At 47.5% G+C, this 21,948-nt stretch overlaps 1 long non-coding RNA gene across 1 annotated transcript; it reads right to left on the reverse strand.

The window, feature by feature from the left end:
• Positions 1-792: 792 nt before the first annotated feature.
• LOC119359320 lies at positions 793-2,856 on the reverse strand. The gene is made up of 3 exons (XR_005172462.1): positions 2,602-2,856; positions 1,408-1,831; positions 793-1,222 (listed from the first exon to the last, which is right to left on the reverse strand). It is a non-coding gene; the product is annotated as an uncharacterized LOC119359320 (long non-coding RNA).
• Between the last annotated feature and the right edge of the window lie 19,092 nt (positions 2,857-21,948).

Here is a 21,948-nt window from a genome sequence, read left to right on the forward strand (position 1 = left end):
GTGTCATATTTAACCTTTTTCTTTACATTTTCCTTTTTTAAGCGATTGAGTTAATATAGTTTAATTATGGAAATGCCTATTTGTGGAAAACGCTTCTTCATTTTTCCTCAAATCTTGGGTAAACATGCGGTTCTTTTTAAGTGTTTTTTAAGTGTTGAATCTTGAATGAGGTAGATACTAATATGTTTTGAAGTTTAGTATATGCGCGAGTAAATTTTCTTGACTGCCAAAAAAGGTAAATTTGCTAAAGCTGTACAAGATGGACATACGAATTTTTATTTTAGTGATGTGTTTACTTTAAGTGTTTTTATATATGTAACTAGTAAGCTTGCACGTGCAACGCACGTCTCCTGTATTTGAAGTCATGTCTTGTATACAATAACGACACCCCTCCACCACCTCATCCCTTTCGGGCGCACGCTCGCGCCTACGCTCGATGAGATCCTTCAGGGCAACACCTCTTTCCTTCACTTCCCCTTGTACATCTTTTTCCTCAACCCACATCACCACTCACCTCTCCTGCCAGTACATGCGGATGGAAATCAGCATGTGCTAGCGCCAGCTGGGTGAGCTTTAGCAAAGAAGCAGAGAAGACGGATAATAGAGACAATGCAATGATCAATGGGCTAGAAGTAGTGCAAAGTGAGGAAGGGCTTCAGCTTCAAAGGTAACGGCATCCGGATGTTTCATTTTTTCCTACTTTCTATTGGTTTTGCCGAGCCTAACAACTATCTCTTTCAAAGAAACTCAAGAGAAAAAGAAATACATGACAAAATGAGGGATTCGTCCCGCCCTTATGGTTGGACACAATTAGAATTCATGTTCTGTAGATTACCAGAGAACAAAATCAAAATTGGTTGCAGTGCATAATACAAATAAATAATTCCATAAAAAACCAGCATTTATTACTGAAGCAATCCTCTCAGGGAAATGTGCCAAGTCCAGCACCCATCCTTCGAAAATGACCAAGATGATCTGCTCCAGAAAGTTTGAGAAATGAAGCTCCTCCAAACAGTGATGCTGATTCTCTATATCCAATATTTCCACTAATTACTTGATGAAATATTTTATCTGATGGTTATGTGGATACATATCAGGCTAAATGAACCAACCGATTGCGGACATGACAAAATATTTAGTTAAAAGACTGAATTGTTGTCATCCATGGCGCCTAGATCTAACTCTTCATCGGAAACAATTACTTCCTGCAAATCATAGTAGCCTACATGGAAAAAATAGTTTAGTAGAATTATTTCCCATACCCTAAGATATAAGTACCATACTAAAATGATATGCCTCACGGTAGTCTTCTAGCAAAAATAATTGATACTACATAAACATGATAGAATCAAGTACTATTCATGCCATAAACATTTCAAGCTTAGGAACCCAATATTAATCACGTACCACAGGTCGAGGTTTTACATCTTGAATACTATGGAAATGACGGTAGCAAAATCAGAGGATTGAGGACGATACATGCTCCAGAATTGTTGTAACTGTCCTTGAAAGTGTGTAGCAGAATCAAATATTGATTGTTAGAACTCAGTTCAGATAAAAGTAAAACAACAAATTTAACTATACAATTAATACATGGTTAGTTGGTCAATGTCCTTCCAGAACATGAATTTGAATTGTGTGGATGCATACTACTACCTGCAAAAGCATGATAGACATCATCACCATATATGTTTCTCTTCCTGTGTTTTGGTTGCATTATCTGTCAGGTAATTCATGATTTCTCGAACTCCTACCTGAGCAGCAAAATAATGACAGAGATTGTTACAACATTTGACTCACCTCTATGAGCAGCAGTGAGTTGGCGACGACCCTGAAAAAAATAAGGGAACCAAAAGAGTTACATTAATTCCACTCTGAAGTAGTTTAACAAGTATTGTAGGAAATATTTTTGATCTAAAAACGAAACTATCCATTAGTTGCACAATGAATCTCTCGTGCTAGTTGTTCAATCTAGCAGTTTGGTGGCATGGACAGAACAGACTTTGAGTACTTCTTTCGTTTGAACCTTAAGACATAACCAAGCACATAAAAGATAAACCACCCAGCACACTTTCCTTGCTACAAGAGAGCATACAACTGAAGCAGATCTCCATCCTTAAAATTGCTGATTTTTATCATAACATTCCAAGAAGAGACAGTTTCCCGGTTATTAATTTAATTTACAACTAATTTCCCCGCAAAAGATTGCTTTCTAGTTGGAGATGTAGAATTAAAAGAATATGTTAAGTTGGCTGGACACGTTATTCCATTCCAGATAAGTATTGCTAGATTTAAGATGGTTGGACATGTTTTCATTGTAAACTAATAGTATTGCAACTATATGTTTGCAGAAGTCGATTACAGCTGTGCGCAGGAAGACTCATCCCAGCTTCTCGCTGGATTACAGTCGATTACACCACTTTCAGCTTGCTCTTATGGCAGTCAGGTGTGAGCCCATTTGTTTGAACAACACAGAGGTACAAAATTAATTAAAAATAGCCATGAGTGCCATCTCAATATCCTCTCTATCTCTCTCTCGGCTGGGTAGGAAAGATGGGACAAGCTGCAAATATACAAGGTGGGAGAAGGGCCGGTTCGTACCTTCAGGAGAAGAAGCAGGTGCTAAGCCTCTGTCGCTGCTGGTAGCCCACCGGAGTATCCCCTCTTCGCCGCGCCACAGGCCCTCGCCCACTCGCACCCCGCAGCCGCTCGCCCGCCAATCCCATCTTCTTCCCTTGTTGTGCCGCAGTGGAAGAGCCGAGCGTAGATCGAGGGAAGGGAGCCGGCGGCGCATATCGGGAGAGGGAGAGACAAGGAAGGGTTTCATCATGACTTCACAAGCCAAATAGAGGAATGAGCGTTGTATGCGCAGTCGCGGGCGCAGTGTGTGGAACATTCCTCTGCGGACCGAGTATGGTCAGTCAAGGGAAATTGCTAACTCCACCCCATAGAGCTATTAGATTAATGATGGTTGTTAGATTAAGATTTGTGAGTCTAATTGTGCAGTACAGATTGGTTTGCGTAGTGTTGTGGGTCTAATTGTGGGGTACACATAAGAAAATTCTTGTTCGATTGTTTAATAGTAGTGTAGATATGCTGAAAGTTTGTTATTTGTTCATACCTTCAGAATATTTTTTTATAGACTATGTTCTTGACCACATCATCCTCATTATTATCTTCATCATTTACCATTACCCGCAGTCCATCAACCAAATCCACATGTTGCCTTACTAACTGCTGCAAAGTGAGCACCACATGAAGGTGTACGACCCAACTTAAACTATCAGTTTTGGCCAGGACATATTTAATGGAACATCGCATCAATTCATTGGAAACATTCTCATTCTTAGTAATACAGAGCTAGATGTTCATTTTGTACTCCCTCCGTCCGAAAATACTTGTCATCAAAATGAATAAAAGGGGATGTATCTAGATGTATATTAGTTCTAGATACATCCCCTTTTATCCATTTTGATGACAAGTATTTTTGGACGGAGGGAGTACAAAAAAACATTCTTCCCTTCAGGAACTGGCTGTATTAATGTAGCTGTCCACGAATTATGAAAATCCACACAGTTTGAATAACCATGAAAGGGTTATCAAGAGAATATTGTCTGTAGAAATCATTGGTACACTTTAATAGAATGTGATGTAGTAAAAGATTTTACAACTGTATGCATCAAAGATTTTGAACAACACATTAATTACTACATCTCAATTTTCTATATGAAAAAAGGTGGTGTGTTTATTCTAATTTTCTACATGTGTTGTAGTTACAATTCTCAGTGAGTTAAAATTCTGAATTATGCGCTCTGATTATTCTATATGCAAAAACAATGTTGTTCTATTTATTCTAATTATCTACATGTGGACTGTATAACAGAAGAATTATCCTTCCCTGGAAAACTGATCTCATTCTTCTATACAAACAGTCAAAAAAATGAAACACAAACACTCGAATATCATAGAAATAGTTTTCAAGAAAATCTCATCTAACAAAATATTAGTACACACCATCTACCACTCTGGTTAGGTAAAACATAAATCATTCTTATCACACAATGTGTTTTGGTAAGGAACATACCTAGAGGTCATTCATTGATGTTCTATTTCTACATATTTTCCAAGTTGTGTATTTTAAAATACATTAACTGCTGACACAGAGAAGCATTCTAGCAGATTCTTCATCTGCACTCACCTTCGAGCTACATTTTTTCTATCCCTTCTGCACCACCTTGTCCGTACCCATATTACCATGCTAAGAATGTTAAATTCCTTGATTTTGGATAACTGCAGCATACAGAGCAACACGGTGGTTTCACCTTGTAGAAGAGTAGTCAAATACTTGTTGTTAAGCTCAGTTTGAAAGCACTTTCTGTGTAACCACAGGAGCACCACAGGAGCAGTGTTATATTCGCCGTAAAAAGGTAATATTTGTATTGACTATTGTACCCTGTTTAAAAAGGTAAAGAAAGGGAATCATGGAGATTAAAGCTGAGATCCGAATACAGGGAAATGGTATGCATTATCAACCAAACCAACTTATATACTATTAACGAAAAATTATGCATGGATAATCTAACATAAGCAGCAACAACAATTTCACCCTGAATGAACTAATGAAATACAAACGAATCATGTTTGTGAGAGTTAGTGTGCATGAATTTATGTCTACTGGACAATTTACCGTCCCTCCCATGTTTATTTGTTTCCATGGTTCATTTTCTCCTCCCCGACCTTTGTTTGTCTAATAAACATGACCCATTGGCATTGTGTAACCTAATGAGATCTGGGAGTAAACTCTTCCATGTGAGATAGGAAGTAGTCAATCCATTGGCGAATTAAAGATGAATAGCATATCCAGCACACTGGCCGTGGAAGATGGAGCAATGGCGGCACGTCATAGCCTTGCGATAATATTCCAAATTTCTCTCGGATTTGCACTTGAGTATGTACCCCTGGTCTGGTCCCTCCCCTTTTTGCAGCGCGGAGCATCTATGCTCGACAACTCGTCCATTGTTGACGCTTGCCCAAACCACCTAGTACCTTCCACCATCTTCGCATGCTCTTATATGATATCTTGTCACAGGTTGCGGACCGACTGCTTTCCATGTGAGACCATGTTGCTGGTTGGCAATTACTTTCTGGCAATAAACATATGTTTCCAACACTTGAACAGAGAAGCTAGCAGATCTGATCAATTCCTTTGTTGGAAACACAAAAACGTTAGTAAAGCATTCACCTTGATTGGTTTTTTCCAAAGACTATCAGCACGGAGCAGGTTGCGTACCGATTGGTTTCCATATCAGATCATGTTGCTGGTTGCCGATTCATGTAGGTTTGCAACAAACCTAGCAAAACACAAATATTGATTGCATGTACGGAGCACCTAGCTATTGAATCACTCTACCGACCAGATATGTAGATCGATCTCTCATTGGTTATCATGTCAATGTTTGCCTATCAATTGCTTTCCATATGAGATCATGCCACCGATTGTTGTTTGATGTACGTCACCAAAAAACCTAGTAAAGCATGAAGCCCAATTGATTTCATCAAGAGGCGCACGTATGGAGCAGTTAGGTGCTCAATCCCTCTGTCGCCGAGAAACACCATGGTAGGCACGAACGACTACCTCTTTATAGATCGATAATGGAAGCTTAAGATCTTTGGTGGGTAATTTAGAGAGGATGTCGTTGGTGGGTAATTTCATCACCTCTAATGTTGATCTAACAACCGTTGTTTTCTGTTGTAAAATATTAAAGGCCTGATATTTCTGATTTTTGTGGAAATTTCTAGCTTATTTCTTTTTTCCGGTTAACCCGTCAGGCATATTGATCTCACGGCATGGACACATGCATGGAGTACCATGACATTTTAGTTTCAAAAAATTAAAAAATGATTAGAAAAACATGAAACCTTGCTTGATGTAATGTCATGCCACCAAGATGTTGTAGTAAAAAAAATTGGCACGTTTGATGAAAGTTCGGACACACCCCTCATAAACCGGAGCAACTCACTAGAAGGCTCGTGGTTCCTAAAGGGAACAATGCATGTTTGATGATGAACGGGAGATAGCTTCCTCTTACGGCCTCCAATTTGTTTTACATTTAACATGCACTAATACAACTGTTATGTGAAAATTGGGAAAATTCTAGGGATCATTTTACCTTTAAAGACATTTAAGTGATTTTCTAGCCATTTAATGACCGTAATTCAAATTTAAACTACATCTACATGCAATGGCTAACTATAACAGTTTGAAAATCATATGTGTGTACTTGTAAGTTAATTCCACGTGCAGTAAATTAAAAGAAATTTTCAAACATATTGGTGTCACGGCATGGACACATCACTACTGCAGGATGCTGCTAACGTGACACTATGATCAGAGACCCTTTGACGAATCTGTGTGCGATGCATTAATCGCAAATGGTGATGTAAAAAACCATCAAAAATATGCAAAATGTTTGCGATAAATGATACATCAAACACAATTCATATTTTAGTTGCATGTGCGATGCGGGGCATATGTTTGATCCATACGAACTGTTTGCGATGAGACAGAACAACAGAAATGGGCAGCCAGATCAAGGTGTGTTCGATAAACGACATATAGTTCGCTCCAATGAACCATTTGCGATGATCGACGTGAACACAAACGATTCGTTGTAACAAGATGTGTGTGATACCCATCAAATATGTCAGTACTCAGAATTGTGTGCGGTCATTATAGACAGCCCATACGGCCTTTTTTCAAAATTGTGTGCTCGTCAGGGCACATAGTTTAACAAACCAACTTGTGGGCGATAATGTAGAAGATCTCTGTAAAATACACATTACTAACCGTTTACGATGAGATTGACATGATAAACAGAGATAGAAAATAAATATGAGCGAATGGAAACAAAGATATATATACAGTTTGCTTAATTTAGTCCTTCCTCTTGTTGTTGTTGGATGGCCCCGCGACAGCGTCTTGGCGAGGACACTTCTTGCCGCTGGCCGTTGGCTTTTGATCGTTGACGTCGTTGTCATCGTCGTTGTTGTCATCGTCGCCGTCCTCCTCGTTCAACCATTCCTCCTCATCATCATCGTCGTCCTCTTCTTCGTACTCCTCGTCCATCTGGCTGTCGTCTGACGACTCCGGAGGCGGCGTCCCTTCCATGATCCGGATATAATCGAGGTCTGGGCTCGACGCCGGACTCATGGAAGACGAGCGGGATGATTCCGATGTTGACCTATGTCACAACCCTAGATCAGCCTTTGTTTGACTTTCCTTACTCATCAGGTCATCATGTTTAAATTCAAATGAATTTGAATTGGGGATGTTTAAACACTAGCATCAAACGGAATTCAAATAGGTTCAACCTAAAAATATTTTCAATGAACTTGAAATGCCCTTCAAAAATGTTCATGATTTATGGAAAAGGGTGAAAACCTTAACCAAAGATGATAAAAAAAATTCCAGGACATTTTTGGTCTTTGAATTAAATTAAGACTTATTTGAATTGGAGATATATTTTCCTATAAATACTTTTGTAACTCCAATAATTCTAAAAACTTGTGAGTGGCTTTGAATAATTTTTATCAGGCCACATAATAATTTTCAGAAGCTACAAAAATGGTTTAGTACCTTTATTAAATAAAAACAGACAAAATAATATAGAAAATAGTAATGGAAAAGAGAGAGGAGAAAACCTTACCTGGCGCTTACCTCCTGTGCAACCCACCTGGCAGTCCAGCCACCTGGCGGCCCAGCCCACCCGCAACAGCCAGTCACCCCCAACCTCCCGCCAGGAGAATGAGGGGCGCGTGCTCGCCGCGTACGTCCACACATGAGGCCACCTCCTACTTCTGCCGACGCAGGAGAGGCTCTAGAAGCCTCCACGCGCCACCTGGGTCCCTGTCACTCATCGCTCGTTGTCATCGCCTCCTCTATCTTACTCTTCTCCCCACAGCTGAGCACTGCCGTCTCCACCGACTCCGTCCTCCGTGGCCACAGCCACCGCCTAGCCTCCCCAACACGTCCAGGAGCTCCGCCTCCTCGAGGACACACGCACAGCCAGACTCCCCACATCGTCGCCATCTTCAACGTCTTCATCGCCAGCCGCCGGAGATACCCTTGTCGATCTGGTCGCTCCGGTGCTTCCCCGAGCTCGTCGACCTGCCCAGCGTGATCACCGTGAGCTCATGTCCCGAACACCCCTCTCCTTTGCCTCGTTTGCACTCCGTAGCCACCACGTCTCCTGCACCCGAATGCACCACCGCCCAAGCTCGTCGCCGACGAGGCTCCGGTGACCAAATGGTCCCGTGCATATGCCCGTTGGCCTCCTAAGCACGTGTAGAACCTGTAGGCACTAACTGCTGATTCCCCCCATGCTGCGTCGTTAGTTTCGTCGACGTCCGAGCTCTGGGCGCCGCGCTTGTCGCCACTGCCATCGCTTCTCTCCACCTCTAGCCGCCTCGATGCCACCCCTCGTCGCGCTCCACCCGTAGAGCCCAACCGTGCACGCTCTTGTCACCGGAATCGTCCAGACGAGGAGCGTCGTCACGTCCTGCTTAGCACCGGCGGCTAATCACCGTTTAGGTGACGTGGTGTCATTAGTTTAGAGTTAAGCACATGCTTAATTAACAACCACCCCCCACACAGTCACGGACACGCGAGCCCCGCAGATAACTAACACTGGATTAATATCCACATAACCGTGAGCCTATGACATGTGGGCCCCGCAGGTCAGGTTTGACCTGGACTGGCCCTGTTGACCAGATGACGTCAGCATGACCTAGTGCTGATGCAGTAAAGTATTTTCTGGAATTTAAATAAATCTAAATGATTTATTTATTTTCAGAAATGTCCAAAACTTCAAAAATTCATAGAAATCAATCGTAACTCCAATTGAAATGATTTATATATGAAAAATTATCAGAAAAATCCAATCTATCCATCTGCACCTTTTTCATGCATGTTAGAAAAACATATGGCTGCTATTTAGGGCAAATCAAATAATTGGCATTTGGATATCCACATATGGAGTTTGAATTTGAATCTTGGGTTCAAATGAACTTCATTTAACCTGTTGCTAGTTGCATTAGCTCAAATCGCTGCATATTGACATGTCATGATCATGCATCATATTGCACATTGCATTGATCGCATTCTTCCTTGTTTGTTGGTTTTGTCCCCTCTCAGTAGACGTGGTTCCGACAATGAGATCAATGACACCGATGAAGAGCTATACTATCTTAAGAAGCGCCAGGCAAGCAAAACCCCCTTGTTCATTCTGATACAATCCCACTCTCTCGCTCCTGGTCTCTTTTATTGCATTAGGACAACAACGATTGATCTGTTATATGTTGCGGTAGTTGAACCCCTTTTCCTATGCATGACCTTTCATTGCCATAGTAAATAGATGAAACCCACTAGCATGAGTACGAGTTGTTTGAGCCCTGATGTGCCTACTCATTCATGCTTGTTTTTCATGCCTACTACTGCTTAGAGTTGAGTCAAGTCCGATTCATCGGGGATGATTTGGAATGTGGTGAACATGTCCTGTTGTTGAGAGCTAAATGTGTGAACACGATTTGCTAAAGGTATCAGTGAGAGGCCATGTAGGAGTACATGGTGGGTTCTCTCATTGAAGCCGTCCTCAGGAACTAAGTTCTCTGTTTGTGATCCATGAAAAACTACTACCACACGTTGGGCCCTGAAATATGACCCCGCTCAACTTATTAACCCCCATTGTCCTTTGTCAAGGAGTTGCAAGTAGTTTCTGGTGTTTGTAGTATGCTAGAGGCCATGCGTGGCATTGACCCCAGGGGTGGGCTGTGATCCGATAGGCACGTGGCACGGTGTACCGGGACGCCAGTTTGGTGCCTCGGGAACCCCACACACATCGTTCGGGGCCGTAAGTGGAAACCTCGGCCGGACTCCCACTACTAGGGAAAAGCCTAGCAGTAGCACGAGTTTTGGGTGTATCAGTAGCGTGGGCGCCCACGCTATTGATACGGCACCACAGCTAACTTGTAGCAGTAGTGCGTGTTGACACGCGCTACTGCTATACATGGTTAGCTGTAGCGTGCATTGCAGTACAACGCTAGTGCTAATTATCTGTAGCGGGTCTTATACCCCGTGCTACTACTATTACTTTCAAAAGAAAAAAAATATCTCGATCCCGTGCGTGTTGTCAATGGCAGCAGTTGTTCGATCTAGCGATGGTTGGGGTCGCCGGAGGCATGAAAGAGCAGCGGCAGACCAGATCCGGCGGTGGCTGTTGGAGGAGGGCATGTTTCCATGGAAGAGCAAGGCAGCGGCATGGGGCTCCTCTTCCCGACCATGCCAGATATGGTCGTCCATGGCGACTACCTGCACGGGCATGGACATGGGATTGTGAGTCAAACCAGAGGGAGAAAGAGAGAGAAAAAGAAAACCGAGGGAGAGAGGAAGGAGATGGAGGGAGTAGCGGGGCTGGTCACCGGTGGTTAGGTCTCCGGCATGGTTGCGCGAGGCGGCGGCCTCCTAGACGCCGGTGGAAGACCGGTGAGCTCCTAGACGCCGGTGGAGCGTGGCGGCGCCCTCTTTCGGTGCCATGGAGGAGGAGGGGCGCATGGGCAAGAGGTCAATGTGAGAACATATGGAGAGAGAGAGGAGGGAGTGGCGGAAGAGAGGAGGGATTTGGGGGTGGGGGAGGACGGGTGGGGAAAAGGTGGTGGGTGCGGATTAGCAGTAGCACGGTACGTAAAACGCGCTGCTGCTAAGAAAGTAGCAGCAGCGTGCTTTCGGTACAAGCGCTACTGCTAACCGGGACCAAAAGTGTGCCCGATTTGAAAATTAGCAGGAGCGACCTCAGAAAAACCGCGCTACTGCTACAACTATAGCAGTAGCGCAGCTCGCGGCACCGCGCTGCTGCTAAATGGAGTTGGGTGGGCACTGTCGGTGTCAAAACCGGCGGATCTCGGGTAGGGGGTCCCGAACTGTGCGTCTAGGCTGGATGGTAACAGGAGGCAGGGGACAAGATGTTTTACCCAGGTTCGGGCCCTCTTGATGGAGGTAAAACCCTACGTCCTTCTTGATTAATATTGATGATATGGGTAGTACAAGAGTAGATCTACCACGAGATCGGAGAGGCTAAACCCTAGAAGCTAGCCTATGGTATGATTGTATGTTATGGTTGTTGTCCTACCGACTAAAACCCTTCGGTTTATATAGACACCGGAGAGGGTTAGGGTTACACAAGGTCGGTTACAAAGGAGGAGATATCCATATCCGTATTGCCTAGCTTGCCTTCCACGCCAAGTAGAGTCCCATCCGGACACGAGACGAAGTCTTCAATCTTGTATCTTCATAGTCTAACAGTCCAGCCAAAGGATATAGTCCGGCTGTCCGGAGACCCCCTAATCCAGGACTCCCTCAGTAGCCCCTGAACCAGGCTTCAATGACGATGAGTCCGGCGCGCAGTATTGTCTTCGGCATTGCAAGGCGGGTTCCTTCTCCGAATACACAAAAGAATTTGAATACGAGGATAGTGTCCGACCCTGCAAAATAAGTTCCACATTCCACCGTAGAGAGAATAATATTTTCGCAGATCTAGTTTGCTGGCTTGTTTTGGCAGCATGACGTTATGTCATGGCCCGGTGTTTATTCGAACCGTTTCCTTCAACCAGCCCCGCACATAACGCGAGGCGGTTTTTCGACACGTCTTGTCAAAGCAAAGATTGTGTCCCCTTATTACGGGATTCTCATCAATACGGGCGTGGGTAACCCAACTGCCAAATCAATTACGACGCTTGGGGGATAAGCGAGTTTTATCAGGCAAGTGGGGACGCTTAGTTTCGTCCACCCATATAAAGGGATAGGGATTCACCTTTCTATCCACGCCTTCTTCCTCCTTCGTTATCCGTTTTCGCACACTCGAGCTCTAGCGCCCAAGTCCACACTTCCCACCTCAACCTTCTCCAACCATGTCCGGAGAGGAAGGCAGGTGGATGGTCTCCTCCGTCACGGAGGGAGACATCAAGAAGCTGCGTGGAGCCGGATACTTAGCCGCGAACATCGTGCATCGGCTGCCCACTGCGGGGCAGATCGTCCCTACCCCGGAACCTCACGAGAGGGTAGTTTTCCTTCACCACTTCCTCCGCGGACTAGGGTTTCCCCTCCATCCATTCGTCCGTGGTCTCATGTTCTACTACGGGCTGGACTTTCATGATCTGGCCCCAAACTTCATCCTCAACATTTCGGCATTCATCGTCGTGTGTGAGGCTTTCCTACGCATCCGGCCCCACTTCGGCCTGTGGTTAAAGACCTTCAACATCAAGCCGAAGGTGGTACGAGGCCAACAAGCAGAATGCGGCGGAGCCATGGTGGGCAAGATGCCCAACGTCATATGGCTCGAAGGCTCCTTCGTGGAGACAATAAAGGGATGGCTATCGGCGTGGTTCTACATCACCGAGCCGCGCGACGCCAAATGGGCGGCAGCCCCCGAGTTTCGATTCGGATTGCCTACACGGCTCACTTCTTGGAAAGAAAAGGGCTTGTAGTGGGGTTCGTCAGTGGAGCTAGATGGACTCCAGAAATGTATCTGGAGTATGGCAAGCAAGAAGCTCAAGCTTGTCAACATACTCCAAGTTATGATCATCCGCCGGATCCTCCCGTGTCAACAATGGGATTTTACCTTGAGGGAGTTCGACCCGGCCCGGCACCAGACTCTGAGCGAGCTCTTTGATACGACGCACAAGGACGTCTGGAAGGTGCTGTTCAAGGGCGCCGAGGTCCCTCCTCTCGCCGAGGACCGCGGACTAAGCGCAAAGCGCCTAGCGCGTTCAGTGAGTTCAATACGTCCCGTAAGACATTTATTTTCCCTCGCTTAATTATGTGCGGGATCTAATCTCCATGCCTTTGACAGGACTAGGTGGAGATGTTGGGGCAGATTGACCGTCCGGCCCCTTTGCCCGAAGATACTGCGGGCGCTCTCCTGACAGAGATGCTGACTCCGGCTCCTTACAAGGTGCCGGATAAGACCAAGAAGGCCAAGGGAACCCGAAAGAGTTCCCGACGACAGGTGTTATCAGACTCATCGTCCGATAACTCTGCGGCACACTCCTCCCCAGAAGACGAGGAGGAAGAAGAAGATGCTCCCCCTCCAGGCGGGGGAGACAATAAAAGGAAGGCCGCCCCAACTGGGGAGGCCGAAGGGTCCAAGAAGGGAAGGACTCTCCTTCCGGACAGTTCCACCGCCGCCGACGAAGGCGAAGACGAGTGGTTGCCCAGGGCCAAGCCCCTGGGGAGGTCGTAAGTATTTGGATACCAGAGTAACTCATAGAATTCCTTTGTCGCACTGTTTTCCCTAACGCCGAACATAATTATGCAGGCCGCCACGAGCCAATATCGAGGTATCATCGGACGGCTCCCTGGGCTCGTCGGACATGGACATCGATCCAGTCCCGACCGCCACCTCCCCTCATCCTGCCGATGACGCCGAGGTGTTGTCTCAAGAGGCACCGGATCAAGGGGAGACAGTCCCGGAGGCGCCTCAAGGCGACCTTCCGGACTCCGGGAGCCGAGGGGACGGGGCCCCTGAGAGCTCAGAGTTTGGCTCTTAGCCGAACACCGCGCCGGAACCTCCAGCGGTTCCAGGCTCGGGCAGGCGGCCTCCTTCTAAGAGGGGCAAGACGCCTGTGTCGGTGACCTCTGTCCATCCAGAGGCGCCGGACAATCTACTGGAAGTGCTTCACAGCGCTTCCATCGACGAGGAGCACCGCACTATCATGAGTGCGGTGATCCAGAAGGTTCAGTCCGCCAAGAGCGGATTGACCGAAGCCTGTGCCAGCCTTCTAACAGGCTTCAAGGTAAGTGTTTTAAAATGTAGTAGGAATATTACCGCATAGACAGTAGCCCCTGATGCTTTGTTCGGTGTTCACCAAGAAAAGCCGAACAAAGGATCAAATAATATCGCAGGAGTCTAATATAAGTGAGTCAATATGCATATGCAGGCTTCGCTGCTGGCGTCTGCCGCACTGACTGCGGAGGTCGCCGTACTGAAGCAGGCCCTCGAGGGGTCTAGGAAAGAGCTCGGCCTAGCCAAGAGGCAGCTCGAGGAGAACAAGGGTAAGTAATGCCCTGTCTATAGATATGTATATATAAAAGAAGACGCGATTGCAAAATGACAGGATCATCGAATATTTGCCAGGGGCCACGACCGAGGTGGCGATCCTGAAGCAAGCGCTAACCAAGGCTAAAGATAAAGTGGCCAAGGAGCGCACCGAGCGAGAGAAGCACGAGGCTGGGGTGGGCGAGGTGCAGCAAGAGCTCCAGGCTCTCGTGGCGAAGCACGAGGCATTGGAGCTTGACTCAAAGACACGGGAGTCCGAGCTTGCCGCGACCCTCGAGAGTGCAAAAAGTGCCAAGGCCGAAGCCCAAAAGGCCCTCCAAGAGATCGACGCGATGAAGAAGATAGCGACGGGTAAGGCTTTCTATATGCAAAGCAAGCATGTAAAAGTAAATTACCGATTACATACCCGGATCCGGAGCTCTTCAGGAGAATCGCAGATTTGCCCCGTAGTGTGTCCGGTGCCGCACAATTTTACCAGGCCGAGGACGAAAGCTCGACGGAGAAGCTGTTCTAGTCTCAGTATGCTGAGGCCGGACATCCGGTGCCAATGAGCGACCAGCTGAAGCAGATGGTCGAGCTACATAAGGCGGTCGATCAGGCCATGAAGAGCTTTATAGTCCGGCTGTGGCCTGGCAACGCCCTTCTGAATAGCTTCTTCGGCCTGGTGAGGCGGCTTGTGGATGCCTGCCCGTGGCTGGAGGTCGTCAAGTGATCTGTCTGCATTGAAGGTGCACGCCAGGCTTTTGCCCGTGTGAAATTGCAGTGGGTCAAGCTAGACGCCGTGATGCTGATCAAGGAGGGGCCGCCGGAGGGCAAGGAGCACCGCAACCCCGAGATGTACTACGAGGGTGTTCTGCCGGGTGGCCGTCTCATTTCGGACGAGTGTTCGAAAGATGTAATATTTGAGTGAGACTTGCTCATTTTATCCTGTATTTATGAAAACTTGTTTCATATGCGCTATGCAACGCTTGTTTGAATTTAAAATATTACCTTCTGTTTGGCTGTTTATCTAATGTGAGATATGGCTAGTCCTCAGCTTCTGCCCCCATGCCACGAGTGCTAGGGTGTTCGGGATAAACCCGAGCACTCTTGTTCCCATGTTTGGGTCCTTCGAGGGAGTTGCTCAGCACAACGAACAAGGCAACCAGACTAATAATGCTTTATCACTCTCACTTAGCCATAGAATTCTATAATTTTAAATTTCGGCGAAGCCCCTGGTATTCGGAAGGCCGAATTCGGGGCGCAATACACGCCTTTAAGCCGGACAGGGCCGGCCCCTCGCGCTAAGCGGCATAAGTCTTTAGGGACTCGAAAACCTCGCCGAACAGCGACCAGTGTCTCACCTTATCATGATAGTCAGTTTTAGCTTTCTCTACTGAGGTGCTGAACCCAGCAGAACCGGGGCACAATCGCAGTAGTTCTCCTAGCGCTACCTTAGCCGATAGAGCGGAACGTAAGGTACCAAAACATAGGAGCCGGGCAAACCCAACATTTGACCAAACACATGATTCGGAGATGATGCATATAAGTTTGGGGTGCCGCACTTGTGAAAGTGTTCGGACTTTTCACACCGTATTGTGGGGTATGTAAGCCCCTAGTGTATTGGCTATACCAAAGTGTACGGTTGCAAGGTGTCATTAATGAACACACACACACACACACACACATATATATATATATATAATAAGAATGCAATAATAGGCGTAATGTCTTGCATTGCTTATTCAAAAAATTGCGTTAAGGCAGAGTGATACAGATAGTGCGATAAGCAAAGAGTAGGACTATGTCCCTTCCAAGGACAAGCCGAGGAATGATATTAAATCGAATATTTCGCTCGTCAATGTAATCCACCTGGGAATTCCGTGGTATGAGTAGTTGTCTGCCTCCTTGGTGGCTGCATCATGTGTTCGGCAATAGTGCTGCCGGATAGTGTTTCCAGAGATTAAGGTCTTGAAAAAAGGAAAAATAACCAAACGGGAAGCCCCTAGTGCGGTTTAAGCCGCGTCTTGGGGCGTGCCGTAGTTGTGTCCCCCGCCCCATCTGTGCCCATGGTATTTTTAATGCGTAATTATGTACACGTGGCACGAGTTTCGCCGCTGGGCTGGGATTGGGGTGACCGCCGTATTGCTACGCAAGCTCAGATCGCGCCAGGTGGTCTATTTGCCAATTGCTCTAAGCGCGCTTGAAGGTGTCCGGTCTTTGAAGCGCCGAATTGGTTGATTGCCTTGAGAGGCTGCTTTGCGCTTCTGCTGCGAGGGCTGCGGTGTGCTCCTCTGTTCGGAGAGAGCGCTTTGTGTTTCCATTGACTATAATCACTCCGCGAGGTCCTGGCATCTTGAGCTTGAGGTATGCATAATGCGGTACCGCATTCAATCTAGCAAATGCGGTTCGCCCGAGCAGCGCGCGATAACCACTGCGGAACGGGACTATATCGAAGATTAACTCTTCGCTTTGGAATTTATCCGGTGATCCAAAGACCACTTCCAGTGTAATTGAGCCTGTGCAATGGGCCTCTACACCTGGAATGACGCCTTTAAAGGTCGTTTTTGTGGGTTTGATCCGTAGTTCGGCTGTGGCCCGTCCTTCACAAGCTTCTCAGCATCCAGCTTGCCCCAGTGCACCTTAGCGTGGGCAAGGGCCCTACGGGCACCTTCAATGTAGACGGAGCGCTTGATGTCTTCGAGCCTGAGACAGGCCCCCACCAACCGCCGCACCAGCCCGAAATAGCTCGCAGGCAAAGCCTCTCCAGGCCATAGCCGAACTACGAGGCCCTTCATGGCATGTTCGGCCGCCTTGTGGAGCTCGACCAGTTGCTTCAGCTGGTCACTCAGGGGCACGGGGTGTCTGGCCTCAGCATACTGAGACCAGAACACCTTCTCTGTCGAGCAGCCCTCCTCGGCCTGATAGAATGCGGCGGCATCGGACACACTCCGGGGAAGATCTGCGAACGCTCCTGGAGAGCTCCGGATTTGGGTAAGTAACAAGTAACTCACGTTTATATGTTTGCTTTGCATAAAGAATGCCTTACCCGCCGCTATCTTCTTCACCTCATCCAACTCCTGGAGGGTCTTCTGGGATTCGGTCTTGCAGACTTGGCATTTTCAATAGCCGCCGCGAGCTCGGACGCTCGCGTCTTTGAGTCAAGCTCCAAACTCTCTTGTTTTTCCATGAGAACCTGGAGCTCTTGCCGCACCTTGCCAACCTCGGCCTCATACTTCTCCTGCTCGGTGCGCTCCACGGCCGCACTCTTCTCGGCCTCGAGCAGCGCTTGCTTAAGGGTTGCCACCTCAGACATGTCCCCAATAATAGCCACATTAATCCTGTCATTTTTTGCAATTGCACCTTTTTTATATATATTCAAACAAGGTATTTCTTACCTTCCTTCTCCTTGAGCTGCTTCTTGGCACGCTCGAGCTCTTGCTCGGACTTCTCGAGGCTCTGCTTCAGCGTGTCCACTTCAGCAGTCAGTGCGGTGGACGCCAGCAGAGAAGCCTGCATACGCATATTGACTACTTTGATTAGACTCCTGAGAATTCTTTGATCCTCTATTCGGCTTTTCTTCCCGAACGCCCAACAGAGCATCAGGGGCTATTGTCTATGCGGTAATATTATTCACACATTATTTACTTACCTCAAAGCCTGTCAAAAGGCTAGTACAAGCTTCAGTCAGTCCGCTCTTGGCGGACTGAACCTTCTAGACCACCACACTCATAATAGTGCGGTGCTCCTCGTTGATGGAGGCGCCTTGGAGCGCCTCCAACATATTGTCCGGCGCCTCCGGTTGGACGGGGGCCACCGGCACGGTGGACTTGCTCCTCTTGGAAGGAGGTCCCCCGCCGGACTCCGGAACCTTTGAAGGTTCCGGAGCGGTGTCCGGCCTAGAACCGGACTTGGAGCCCTGGGGGGTTTCATCCCCTTTACTCCTGGAGTCCGGGAGGTCGCCTTGCGGCGCCTCCAGGACCACCTCCTCCCTGCTTGGAACCTGTTGAGACAACACTTCGGTGTCGTCCGCAGGGCGGGGGGAGGAAGCCGTCAGAAGCGAGTTCACATCCGACGAGTCCAGTGAGCCGCTCGACGACGCGTCGAGCCGGTCCTCGAGTGGGCTGCATAAACATATTTGACATAAGGGAAAGCTGTGCAATAAACGAATACGATGAATTACTCCGGTATCCAGATACTCATGATTTCTCCAGGGGCTTGGACCTAGGCTGCCACTCCCCTCCACCGTCGTCGGCGTCGGTGGAGTAGTCCGGAGGAAGGGTTTTCCCATTCTTGGACCCTCCGGCCTCCCCAGAGAGGGCGGCATTCCTTTTCTTCTCTCCTCCCGCTAGCGGGGGAGAGGTTTCTTCTTCCTCCTCCTCATCTTCAAGAGAGGAATGCTCTTCGGAACCGTCGGGTGATGAATCTGACACCTCCTGGCGCCGGGCACTCTTTCGAGTCCCCGTGGCCCTTTTTGCGGCCTTCTTCTCCGGCACCACATAGGGTGCCGGAACCAGCAGCTTCGCCAAGCGAGCATCCGCTGGGCCGTTGTGACACTCTAAAATTTTTTTATTTGGTTTTTATCAAAAACTTTGTGGTTTTTGAGGAGAGGCTATTTAAAATTTTTCTTTTTCAGAAAAAACCTTCCACTTAAAAACTTCCTTTGCCTTGGCAAGGATTTTATTTTTTTTCAAACCTTGGTGTTTGATCTTTTGAAACTTCTTCTCTGTTGGTTCTCTCAAATTTAATTTTTGAGTTTAAATTGTTTTCTTTTAAAATGAAGCTCTATGAAAATTTGGGGATTTTCATATCTTGGAACCACCCTTCACTTTGCATTGTTTCCATGTGGTAAAACCCCTCCAAAACCTCCCCTACACCTTGTGATCAACCTAAGTTCTCTGTCCCAACTAATCCAAACAAGTTTTGGATTTTATTCTAATTATTTTCCCTCTCAAATCAATTCTGAAAATTATTTTGAGCCCAAATGATTTTCAAAGCAAGTACCATATTGCATTTGAGTTTTGACCTCAAACCAACTCTCCTGGATAGTCCTTTGTACCCACAACCCAGAACCATCTTGATCCACTCCTTCTCTTTTCAAAATTTTCAAAATTCAGCCTCTGCAAGTTTGGACCAGATTTGCCAAATTTGATGAAATTCATATCTACACTACTCCAAAAATTCCACCAAAATTCAGGCAACCTATGTGAGCAATGAGAAGCCACTCCACCAAGTTTCAGCACAAGGAAAAATACCTAGATGCCAATTTCATTCTATCGAACACCTTGCGGGCACTGTTACTGTTCAAAAATTCAGAAAAAGTTCAGTTTCAGTGTCGTGTGCGTTCGTCAGTTCCTATCACGCGTTCACAGTGCATTTGGCACGTTCCTCTCCGCCTCTTCCTACTGTCTGGAGCACCACACACTCACTTGGCCTCTTCCTGGCGTCGGTGGCACGATGGCCCGCCCTCGCCGGAGTCTTCCGCGGCGTCGGGACCTCCCGTGGCGGCTGACAGGGGGCAAGAACGGCGGCTCAACGCCGTTCCGCGCCGCCCAGTGCTCCCTGGCTCTCCACGTGGCCTCATGCACGCCAGCGCACCCCCGCTGCACCGTCGCCGTGGCCCGACAGCCCTGGACGCGCTCTCTGCCGCCAACGGACCCGCGCCGTCCCGTTCCGACCAAGGCCTGCCCTAAGCTTCTAATCCAAGTCAGGTTAGCATCTAAACGGACCCAGTAAACTCCCACGACGGCGCTCGACTCCCTAATCACCCCCGACCGAGCACTGCGCCACCGTAACCATCGCCGGAAATCCCCGTTCACGGCCACCGCCTCGGGCTGCCTATAAAAAGGGCCCCCGAGCTCACCCTCGTGCACGCCGCATCCCCACACCTCACCAACGCCACACCAGGCCACTAGGGGGACCCCGAGGAGGTCTTCCCCCTCAACTCCGGCCGCCCCGATCCGCCTCGGCCGCCACCTCGATTCGCTCCGGTGAGGCCGTCTCCGGCGCCCAAACCCCGTTCGTTACCCTCTCTAGCTACCAGGAGCATAACCCCCTCCTTAATTTGATCACTGCAGCTCTCTCCGACGAAGTCCGCAACCACCCGAACCGCCGTCCGCCGGAGCAAAGCTCGCCGTCGACGTGGTGCTCGCCGACCGCCACCACCACCACAAACCGACGCGGAAGGGTGCCCTGAACACAGAGGTACCCTCCGATCTCTCTGCCTCGCCGTGGATCGCCGCCGGCGACCATCGCGGTTCTCGGGCACCGGCGAGATCTGCCGCCCCGTTCATATTTTCAAACCTGACAAGCGGGACCCGCTGTCAGCCTCTCTGTTCTTCCTAAACGAAGCGTTTTCTGAAAACGTCTTCTTCCGAATGCACTTTCCCTCTGGGCTGGCGTAGTCGCTACCGAAGCGCTTTCTGTTTTTATAAACTAGCCCCTAGAAAACTTCTGTTTCATTACAGATGAGTCCCTGGACAAAAACCTTTATAACTTTTAAACAGAAAGGTATTTTTGGTTGATTCTTTTTCTGTTCTCTTTAAAATTTTGTCTAGTTTTTTATCAGATTTATTTGGAAAATATTTGGTATACTTTCTGTGCACTCCTTGGTATTCACGATAGCGCATTTATTTTCTTTATACCGTAGATACCGAAGGAGGTGACGGAGCCGTGAACTTCACCGAGCTATGATGAGTGTCTTGAACTTTTGATATGATGAGTGTCTTGGCATGTTTTTCATTTAGTTAGTTTCATGGCATGTTGATAAGCATATCGATGAATGTCATTTTATGCGATAATGAGGTAAGTGAGTTCGATGATCCATAAGTGGATGGATGTGAGTATGAATGGCCATGTGTTGGCATGAGGATGGGTGAGATGGTAGTGTTGTAGCATGCCAGTCTCATGCCGGACTATGTGACTTCAGTGTCAAACCGTATCGGTCCAGTTCCTTTCATTTCCTTCCCTGTACTACCACATGTTTTCCGCAAGGAATATGGTTTAGTAAGTTGCAAACCGCTTTTCTGGTACACACCAAAAGGAGAGGCCGTGATGATGGTTCCATGGCCCTGGATTAAAGCCAGTCATCCGGTCAGGGGGCATGGGTGTTTCCGGTTGGGACCGAGAGGGGGGCACCCCTTAGAGTGCGCGTATATAAATTTGATCCCATGCTATTCGAGATTGTGATCTCCCCGTCTCAAAAGTTTTTCTTGGACGATGTCTAGGGTGATTCCTAGCATCGAGAGGTATGATGGGTGTGTACTGGTTAGCTGTGTTTTCTTATGAAATACCGTAAACGGAACTAGTCCTTCGTGACTACGGAAATCCGTTGGCTGTGGGAATAATTTTGTACAAACTCTGCAGAGTCATATATCCCTCCAAATCATCTATTCCATGTCGAATTTCGTATTATCTTGTCCTAACAATGACAGTGCTGATGACAGAGACTCCGGTGTTTCGCATGAGTGCTAATTCCGGTTAAATGATATTCCTGTGGATGGACTAACCCATTTATTCTTATGAATTAAAAGTTTATTATGATTATTATTTACCTGTCCATAAAAGCCCCTTCTGTGATGTCGCCCCGACGTCCGACTGTGGCATTTCTTTTCAAGCCCTTTCTGTGATGTCGCCCCGACGTCCGACTGTGGCATTTCTTTTCAAGCCCTTTCTGTGATGTCGCCCCGACGTCCGACTGTGGCATTTCTTTTCAAGCCCTTTCTGTGATGTCGCCCCGACGTCCGACTGTGGCATTTCTTTTCAAGCCCTTTTTGTGACGTCACCCCGACGTCCGACTGAGGTATTTCTTTTTAAGCCCTTTATGTGGTGTCGCTAAGACGCCCGACTGTGGCATCTTTTT

The sequence above is a fragment of the Triticum dicoccoides genome, chromosome 2A (assembly GCF_002162155.2).
Source record: "Triticum dicoccoides isolate Atlit2015 ecotype Zavitan chromosome 2A, WEW_v2.0, whole genome shotgun sequence".
Classification (NCBI taxonomy): Eukaryota; Viridiplantae; Streptophyta; class Magnoliopsida; order Poales; family Poaceae; genus Triticum; species Triticum dicoccoides.